This window comes from Misgurnus anguillicaudatus, chromosome 17 (genome assembly GCF_027580225.2).
Source record: "Misgurnus anguillicaudatus chromosome 17, ASM2758022v2, whole genome shotgun sequence".
Classification (NCBI taxonomy): domain Eukaryota; kingdom Metazoa; phylum Chordata; class Actinopteri; order Cypriniformes; family Cobitidae; genus Misgurnus; species Misgurnus anguillicaudatus.
The window spans coordinates 7,733,011-7,742,997 of record NC_073353.2 but is presented as its reverse complement, the minus strand read 5'-3'; positions in this window follow the sequence as shown (position 1 = coordinate 7,742,997).

Genomic DNA, 9,987 nt, shown 5'->3' with positions numbered 1-9,987 from the left:
CCGGGCAGAGCGTCATGTGGTGTATAAAAGGCCCTACTGTATGCCCACTAATTAAGTTAATACTTGTGTAACATATAACCATTTCTATCACTCTTTGTGTTGGAGGTTACTTGAAGTTTTTATTTTTAACTACATTTCTTAAAATTTCTGCATCTCCAGAGATTCAACATTCATTCCACAAATTATCAACAAGCAATCAGCATCAGGTCATGCCAGAAAAAAATATTTAAACAAAAAATATTATACATTAGTTTTATTAGAAACATGGGCAACAATCCTTAAATTAAACAGAGTTTATTTCAAAGAAAAACAATGGACCATCAGGAAAACAGGACTTTCTGCCATATATTGAGGACATACAATACAGTGCCACGACTGAACAGAAAACCAGTCAGCTCACATATTCAGAAAGTCAAAGCAGTGCTGAAAAACACCAGCTCGGTTGTTATTCTTAATGAACAAGAATTAGGGTAAAAACAAAGTTTAATACAAAAAGTCTATAATCTTAAAACAAATAATAAACTGAAACGTTGCTTCTTTAGATCTTATTTATTTGGTCTCAATTTACAATAAGGTTCAATTTGTTAGCATTAGTGAACTACAGTAACTAACAACTAGATAGAAAAGTTTGAAGACAAACTTTATGTTGGCTTGACAAAGCCTGGCCTGAACGTTTAAAAAAGTTTGAGAGAAACTTAAAACAAGTTTAGTTTAGTAGTCTAACTTTCCATAAACATGATTTAACAAAAAGTTAGCATGTTAACATGATTTAGCATGATGTTAACATGAATTAGCATGAAGCTAGCATGATGCTAACAAGAATTAGCATGAAGCTAGCATGATGTTAACATGAATAAGCATGAAGCTAACATGATGCTAACATGAATTAGCATGAAGCTAACATGATTCTAACATGAATTAGCATGAAGCTAACATGATGCTAACATGAATTAGCATGAAGCTAACATGATGCTAACATGAATTAGCATGAAGCTAGCATGATGCTAACATGAATTAGCATGAAGCTAACATGATGCTAACATGAATTAGCATGAAGCTAGCATGATGCTAACATGAATTAGCATGAAGCTAGCATGATGCTAACATTAATAAACATGATGCTAACATGAATTATCATGAAGCTAGCATAATGCTAACATGAATTAACATGAAGCTAGCATGATGCTAACATGAATTAGCATGAAGCTAACATGAAGCTAACATGATTGAGCATGAAGCTAACATGAATTAGCATGAAGCTAACATGAATTAGCATGAAGCTAACATGAATTAGCATGATGCTAACATGAATTAGCATGATGCTAACATGAATTAGCATGAAGCTAGCATGATGCTAACATGAATTAGCATGAAGCTAGCATGATGCTAACATGAATTAGCATGAAGCTAGCATGATGCTAACATGAATTAGCATGAAGCTAAAGTGATGTTAACATGAATTAGCATGAAGCTAGCATGATGTTAACATGAATTAGCATGAAGCTAGCATGATGCTAACATGAATTAGCATGAAGCTAACATGAATTAGCATGAAGCCAACATGAATTAGCATGAAGCTAACATGAATTAGCATGAAGTTAACATGAATTAGCATGATGCTAACATGAATTAGCATGAAGTTAACATGAATTAGCATGATGCTAACATGAATTAGCATGAAGCTAGCATGATGCTAACATGAATTAGCATGAAGCTAGCATGATGCTAACATGAATTAGCATGAAGCTAGCATGATGCTAACATGAATTAGCATGAAGCTAGCATGATGCTAACATGAATTAGCATGAAGCTAGCATGATGCTAACATGAATTAGCATGAAGCTAGCATGATGCTAACATGAATTAGCATGAAGCTAGCATGATGCTAACATGAATTAGCATGAAGCTAGCATGATGCTAACATGAATTAGCATGAAGCTAGCATGAAGCTAACATGAATCAACATAAAGCTAGCATGATGCTAACATGAATTAGCATGAAGCTAACATGAATTAACATGAAGTTAACATGAATTAGCATGAAGCTAACATGAATTAGCATGAAGCTAACATGAATTAGCATGAAGTTAACATGAATTAGCATGATGCTAACATGAATTAGCATGAAGCTAGCATGATGCTAACATGAATTAGCATGAAGCTAGCATGATGCTAACATGAATTAGCATGAAGCTAGCATGATGTTAACATGAATTAGCATGAAGCTAGCATGATGCTAACATGAATTAGCATGAAGCTAGCATGATGTTAACATGAATTAGCATGAAGCTAGCATGATGCTAACATGAATTAGCATGAAGCTAGCATGATGCTAACATGAATTAGCATGAAGCTAACATGAATTAGCATGAAGCTAGCACGATGCTAACATGAATTAGCATGAAGCTAGCATGATGCTAACATGAATTAGCATGAAGCTAGCACGATGCTAACATGAATTAGCATGAAGCTAGAATGATGTTAACATGAATTAGCATGAAGCTAGCATGATGTTAACATGAATTAGCATGAAGCTAGCATGATGCTAACATGAATTAGCATGAAGCTAGCATGATGCTAACATGAATTAGCATGAAGCTAACATGATGCTAACATGAATTAGCATGAAGCTAGCATGATGCTAACATGAATTAGCATGAAGCTAGCATGATGCTAACATGAATTAGCATGAAGCTAGCATGATGCTAACATGAATTAGCATGAAGCTAGCATGATGCTAACATGAATTAGCATGAAGCTAAAATGAATTAACATAAAGCTAGCATGATGCTAACATGATTTAGCTTGAAGTTAGCAAAATTTATTATGAAATTAGCATAAAGCTAGCAAGAAACTAGCATGAAGCTAGTATGACTTAGCATGAAGCTAGCATAAGGCTAACATGACCCAAAGACCCAACCCCCATGTCTCTATGATTTTCGGATCCAGAGATATAAGGCTTTGTTTATTATGTTGCTAGGGTGCTCATTTTGGTTGCTAGGGGCGTGGCTTAATACCTCGATAAGAATCCTCAGAGACTGATTGGATGCCTGAGTAAAATGAGCCCACCCCCATATCTCTACGACACTCTAAAGTGAAGATATTCCATCTGGGACGCTTTTATTCCCTTATATGGGCATGTTTCCTGCCCCATTATAAGTCAATGGGGAAATTTGGGTGCCTCTTACACCCCAGGGGTGAAACTTACACCCCAATGTGATGTATGTTCTTACAGAGCCTGCCAGCCTCTTCAAATGTGGTAACCCACAAGTTTCTACAAATTTCTCGCTTGCAGCTATGACCCGTCAAAGTTTGTCGCAATGTTAAGTCAATGGAAAATTTGGGGTGTTTGAGCGCCCCGTTTAGGAATTCGGTAGGTCCCATCAGTTAGAAAAGGCATAGCACCTATCTACGGACCAGTCTTAAAAGTTTTGTAAAGTTTTGTGGGTGTAGCTTGAAAGCTCTAGGAGGAGTTACAATTGGTAAAAAGTATGAACAGAAGAAGAATAATAATAATAACTAGATAGGTACATTTCCTGAAGAAAATGTGAGTGGTGCTTGCCGTGGCAAATTTCTGGGTAAATTATATGATTATACTCCAAGCCAAAAGTAAAACGATCCAACTCCCGTGCCTCTACGATGTTCTGATGCTGAGATATAAGGCTATGTTTATCTGGTTGCTAGGGTACTGTATTTGGTTGCTAGGGAAAAAATTGACATCCACTAGTGATTACCCTCCGAGTCACGAGTCAAACGGTCCAACCCCTGTGTCTGTACAATGTTCTGATGCGGAGATATAAGGCTTTGTTTACTCTGTTGCTAGGGTACTGTATTTGGTTGCTAGGGAAAAAATTGGCATCCACTAGTGATTACCCGCCTAGTCACAAGTCAAACGGTCCAACCCCCGTGTCTCTACGATGTTCTGATGCGGAGATATAAAGCTTTGTTTACTCTGTTGCTAGGGTACTGTATTTGGTTGCTAGGGAAAAAATTGGCATCCACTAGTGATTACCCGCCTAGTCACAAGTCAAACGGTCCAACCCCCGTGTCTCTACGATGTTCTGATGCGGAGATATAAGGCTTTGTTTACTCTGTTGCTAGGGTAATGTATTTGGTTGCTAGGGAAAAAATTGGCATCCCATAATGATTACACTCCGAGTCACAAGTAAAACGGTCCAACCCCCGTGTCTCTACGATGTTCTGATGCGGAGATATAAGGCTTTGTTTACTCTGTTGCTAGGGTACTGTATTTGGTTGCTAGGGAAAAAATTGGCATCCACTAGTGATTAACCTCCGAGTCACGAGTCAAACGGTCCAACCCCCGTGTCTCTACGATGTTCTGATGCGGAGATATAAGGCTTTGTTTACTCTGTTGCTAGGGTACTGTATTTGGTTGCTAGGGAAAAAATCGGCATCCCATAATGATTACACTCCGAGTCACGAGTCAAACGGTCCAACCCCCGTGTCTCTACGATGTTCTGATGCCGAGATATAACTGTTTGAATTTTAAGTTGCTAGGGTGCTCAAAAGTGGTTGCTAGGGGCGTGGCTTAATACCTATGTAAGGATCCTGAGAGACTGATTGGATGTCTGAGTAAAATGAGCCCACCCCCATGTCTCTATGACAGTGTGATGCAAAGATATCCATCTGGGCATTTTATAATGGCAGTCTATGGGAGATGTTGCTAGGGTGCCCAAAATTGTTGCTAGGGGCGTGGCTTAATTGCTCTGGGATGATCCTGAGAGACTGATTGGATGCCCGAGTAAAATGAGCCCACCCACTTATCTCTACGACACAGTAAAGCAAAGATATCCGATCTGGAACTGTTTTATTCCCTTATATGGGCATGTTTCCTGCCCCATTATAAGTCAATGGGAATTTTTGGGTGCCTCTTACACCCCAGGGGTACAACTTACACCCCAATGTGATCAATGTTCTTACAGAGTCTACCACCCTCTTTAAATGTTGTAACCTACATGTTTCTACAAAATCCTCACTCGTACCTATGACCCGTCAAAATTTTTGCAATGGTAAGTCTATGGGATTTCACCCCATTGACTTTTCATTGGGCATTTTTGGGCACCTCTTACACCCCAGGGGTACAACTTACACCCCATTGTGATCCATGTTCTTAAAGAGCCTACCACCCTCTTCAAATGTTGTAACCCACATGTTTCTATAAAATCCTCGAGCGGAGCTATGACTCGTCAAAGTTTGGCGCAATGTTAAGTCAATGGGATTTTTCGGGTGGTTTTTCGCCCCCCTTTCAGAAATCCTGCACCCGATCCCTTATAAAAGTCATAGCACACCTCTCCTCAATAATCCGGTCGATTTGAGCCCTCTTTCGTGGGACTACGTCAAACCGTGCGGGACGAGTTACGCGCCGAAAAAGTGTCCAGAAAAAGAAGAATAATTATAAACTAGATAGGTACATTTCCTGAAGAAAATGTGAGTGGTGCTTGCCGTGGCAAAATTCTGGGGACCATATATGATTATACTCCAAGCCAATAGTAAAACGGTCCAACCCCCGTGTCTCTACGATGTTCTGATGCGGAGATATAAGGCTTTGTTTACTCTGTTGCTAGGGTACTGTATTTGGTTGCTAGGGAAAAAATGGCATCCACTAGTGATTACCCTCCGAGTCACGAGTCAAACGGTCCAACCCCCGTGTCTCTACGATGTTCTGATGCGGAGATATAAGGCTTTGTTTATTCTGTTGCTAGGGTGCTCAAATTTGGTTGCTAGGGGCGTGGCTTGGGAGTGGCCAATGGTGTGCCCAATTGATACACGTCTAGTCACAAGTAAAACGGTCCAACCCCCGTGTCTCTACGATGTTCTGATGCCGAGATATAACTGTTTGAATTTTATGTTGCTAGGGTAATCAAAAGTGGTTGCTAGGGGCGTGGCTTGGGAGTGGCTAATGGTGTGCCCAATTGTTACACGCCAAGTCACAAGTCAAACGGTCCAACCCCTGTGTCTCTATGATGTTCTGATGCGGAGATATAAGGCTTTGTTTCCTCTGTTGCTAGGGTACTGTATTTGGTTGCTAGGGAAAAAATTGGCATCCACTGGTGATTACACTCCAAGTCACAAGTCAAACAGTCCAACCCCCGTGTCTCTACGATGTTCTGATGCAGAGATATAACTGTGTGAATTTTATGTTGCTAGGGTGCTCATATTTGGTTGCTAGGGGCGTGGCTTGGGAGTGACCAATGATGTGGCCACTGATTACACTCCGAGGCACGAGTAAAACGGTCCAACCCCCATGTCTCTACGATGTTCTGATGCTGAGATATAAGACTTTGTTTATTCTGTTGCTAGGGTGCTCATTTTGGTTGCTAGGGGCGGGGCTTAGAAGTGACCAATGATGTGGCCACTGATTACACTCCGAGTCACAAGTAAAACGGTCCAACCCCCGTGTCTCTACGATGTTCTGATGCGGAGATATAAGGCTTTGTTTATTATGTTGCTAGGGTGCTCATTTTGGTTGCTAGGGGCGTGGCTTGGGAGTGACCAATGATGTGGCCACTGATTACACTCCGAGTCACAAGTAAAACGGTCCAACCCCTGTGTCTCTACGATGTTCTGATGCTGAGATATAAGGCTTTGTTTATTCTGTTGCTAGGGTGCTCATTTTGGTTGCTAGGGGCGGGGCTTAGAAGTGACCAATGATGTGGCCACTAATTACACTCCGAGTCACAAGTAAAACGGTCCAACCCCCGTGTCTCTACGATGTTCTGATGCGGAGATATAAGGCTTTGTTTATTATGTTGCTAGGGTGCTCATTTTGGTTGCTAGGGGCGTGGCTTGGGAGTGACCAATGATGTGGCCACTGATTACACTCTGAGTCACAAGAAAAACGGTCCAACCCCCGTGTCTCTACGATGTTCTGATGCCGAGATATAACTGTTTGAATTTTATGTTGCTAGGGTGCTCAAAAGTGGTTGCTAGGGGCGTGGCTTAATAGCTCTGATACTATCCTGAGAGACTGATTGGATGTCTGAGTAAAATGAGCCCACCCCCATGTCTCTATGACACTGTGCTGCAAAGATATCCATCTGGGCATTTTATAATGGCAGTCTATGGGAGATGTTGCTAGGGTGCCCAAAATTGTTGCTAGGGGCGTGGCTTAATAGCTCTGGGATGATCCTGAGAGACTGATTGGATGCCCGAGTAAAATGAGCCCACCCACTTATCTGTACGACACTGTAAAGCAAAGATATCCCATCTGGAACTGTTTTATTCCCTTATATGGGCATGTTTCCTGCCCCATTATAAGTCAATGGGAATTTTCGGGTGCCTCTTACACCCCAGGGGTACAACTTACACCCCATTGTGATCTATGTTCTTACAGAGCCTACCACCCTCTTCAAATGTTGTAACCCACATGTTTCTACAAAATCCTCGAGCGGAGCTATGACCCGTCAAAGTTGGGCACAATGTTAAGTCAATGGAATTTTTCGGGTGGTTTTTCGCCCCCCTTTCAGAAATCCTGCACCCGATCCCTTATAAAAGTCATAGCACACCTCTCCTCAATAATCCGGTCGATTTGAGCCCTCTTTTGTGGGACTACGTTAAACCGTGCGGGACGAGTTACGCGCCGAAAAAGTGTCCAGAAAAAGAAGAATAATAATTATAAACTAGATAGGTACATTTCCTGAAGAAAATGTGAAGTGGTGCTTGCCGTGGCAAAATTCTCGGGACAATATATGATTATACTCCAACCCAAAAGTAAAGCGGTCCAACCCCCGTGTCTCTACGATGTTCTGATGCAGAGATATAAGGCTTTGTTTACTCTGTTGGTAGGGTACTGTATTTGGTTGCTAGGGGAAAAAATGGCATCCATTAGTGATTACCCTCCGAGTCACGAGTCAAACGATCCAACTCTCGTGTCTCTACGATGTTCTGATGCAGAGATATAAGGCTTTGTTTACTCTGTTGCTAGGGTACTGTATTTGGTTGCTAGGGGAAAAAATGGCATCCATTAGTGATTACCCTCCGAGTCACGAGTCAAACGATCCAACTCTCGTGTCTCTACGATGTTCTGATGCAGAGATATAAGGCTTTGTTTACTCTGTTGCTAGGGTACTGTATTTGGTTGCTAGGGGAAAAAATGGCATCCATTAGTGATTACCCTCCGAGTCACGAGTCAAACGATCCAACCCTCGTGTCTCTACGATGTTCTGATGCAGAGATATAAGGCTTTGTTTACACTGTTGCTAGGGTACTGTATTTGGTTGCTAGGGGAAAAAATGGCATCCACTAGTGATTACCCTCCGAGTCACGAGTCAAACGATCCAACCCTCATGTCTCTACGATGTTCTGATGCAGAGATATAAGGCTTTGTTTACTCTGTTGCTAGGGTACTGTATTTGGTTGCTAGGGGAAAAAATGGCATCCATTAGTGATTACCCTCCGAGTCACGAGTCAAACGATCCAACCCTCGTGTCTCTACGATGTTCTGATGCAGAGATATAAGGCTTTGTTTACACTGTTGCTAGGGTACTGTATTTGGTTGCTAGGGGAAAAAATGGCATCCACTAGTGATTACCCTCCGAGTCACGAGTCAAACGATCCAACCCTCATGTCTCTACGATGTTCTGATGCAGAGATATAAGGCTTTGTTTACTCTGTTGCTAGGGTACTGTATTTGGTTGCTAGGGGAAAAAATGGCATCCATTAGTGATTACCCTCCGAGTCACGAGTCAAACAGTCCAACCCCCGTGTCTCTACGATGTTCTGATGCGGAGTTATAAGGCTTTGTTTACTCTGTTGCTAGGGTACTGTATTTGGTTGCTAGGGAAAAAAATGGCATCCACTAGTGATTACCCTCCGAGTCACGAGTCAATCGGTCCAACCCCCGTGTCTGTACGATGTTCTGATGCGGAGATATAAGGCTTTGTTTACTCTGTTGCTAGGGTACTGTATTTGGTTGCTAGGGAAAAAAATGGCATCCACTAGTGATTACCCTCCGAGTCACAAGTCAAACGGTCCAACCCCCGTGTCTCTACGATGTTCTGATGCGGAGATATAAGGCTTTGTTTACTCTGTTGCTAGGGTACTGTATTTGGTTGCTAGGGAAAAAATGGCATCCACTGGTGATTAAACCCCAAGTCACAAGTCAAACGGTCCAACCCCTGTGTCTCTACGATGTTCTGATGCGAAGATATAAGGCTTTGTTTACTCTGTTGCTAGGGTGTTCATATTTGGTTGCTAGGGGCGTGGCTTAACACCTCTTGGCATCCACTAGTGATTACCCTCAGAGTCACGAGTCAAACGGTCCAACCCCCGTGTCTCTACGATGTTCTGATGCGGAGATATAAAGCTTTGTTTATTCGGTTGCTAGGGTGCTCATATTTGGTTGCTAGGGGCGTGGCCTGGGGGTTGCCAATGATGTGGCTAGTTATTACACTCCGAGTCACAAGTAAAACGGTCCAACCCCCGTTTCTCTACAATGTTCTGATGCCGAGATATAACTGTTTTAAGTTTATGTTGCTAGGGTGCTCAACAGTGGTTGCTAGGGGCGTGGCTTAATAGCTCTGCTAGGATCCTGAGAGACTGATTGGATGCCTGAGTAAAATGAGCCCACCCTCATGTCTCTATGACACTGTGATGCAAAGATATGCATACATAGACAGTTTATAATGGCAGTCTATGGGAGATGTTGCTAGGGTGCCAAAAATGGTTGCTAGGGGCGTGGCTTAATAGCTCTGGGACTATCCTGATAGACTGATTGGATGTCTGAGTAAAATGAGCCCACCCCCTTGTCTCTACGACATTTAAAAGCGAAGATATCCTATCTGGAATTTTTTTATTCCCTTATATGGTCGTGTTCCTTGCCCCATTATAAGTCAATGGGAAATTTCGGGTGCCTCTTACACCCCAGGGGTACAACTTACACCCCAATGTGATGTATGTTCTTACAGAGCTTACCACCCTCTTTAAATAATGTAACCCACATGTTTCTACAAAATTCTCGAGCGGAGCT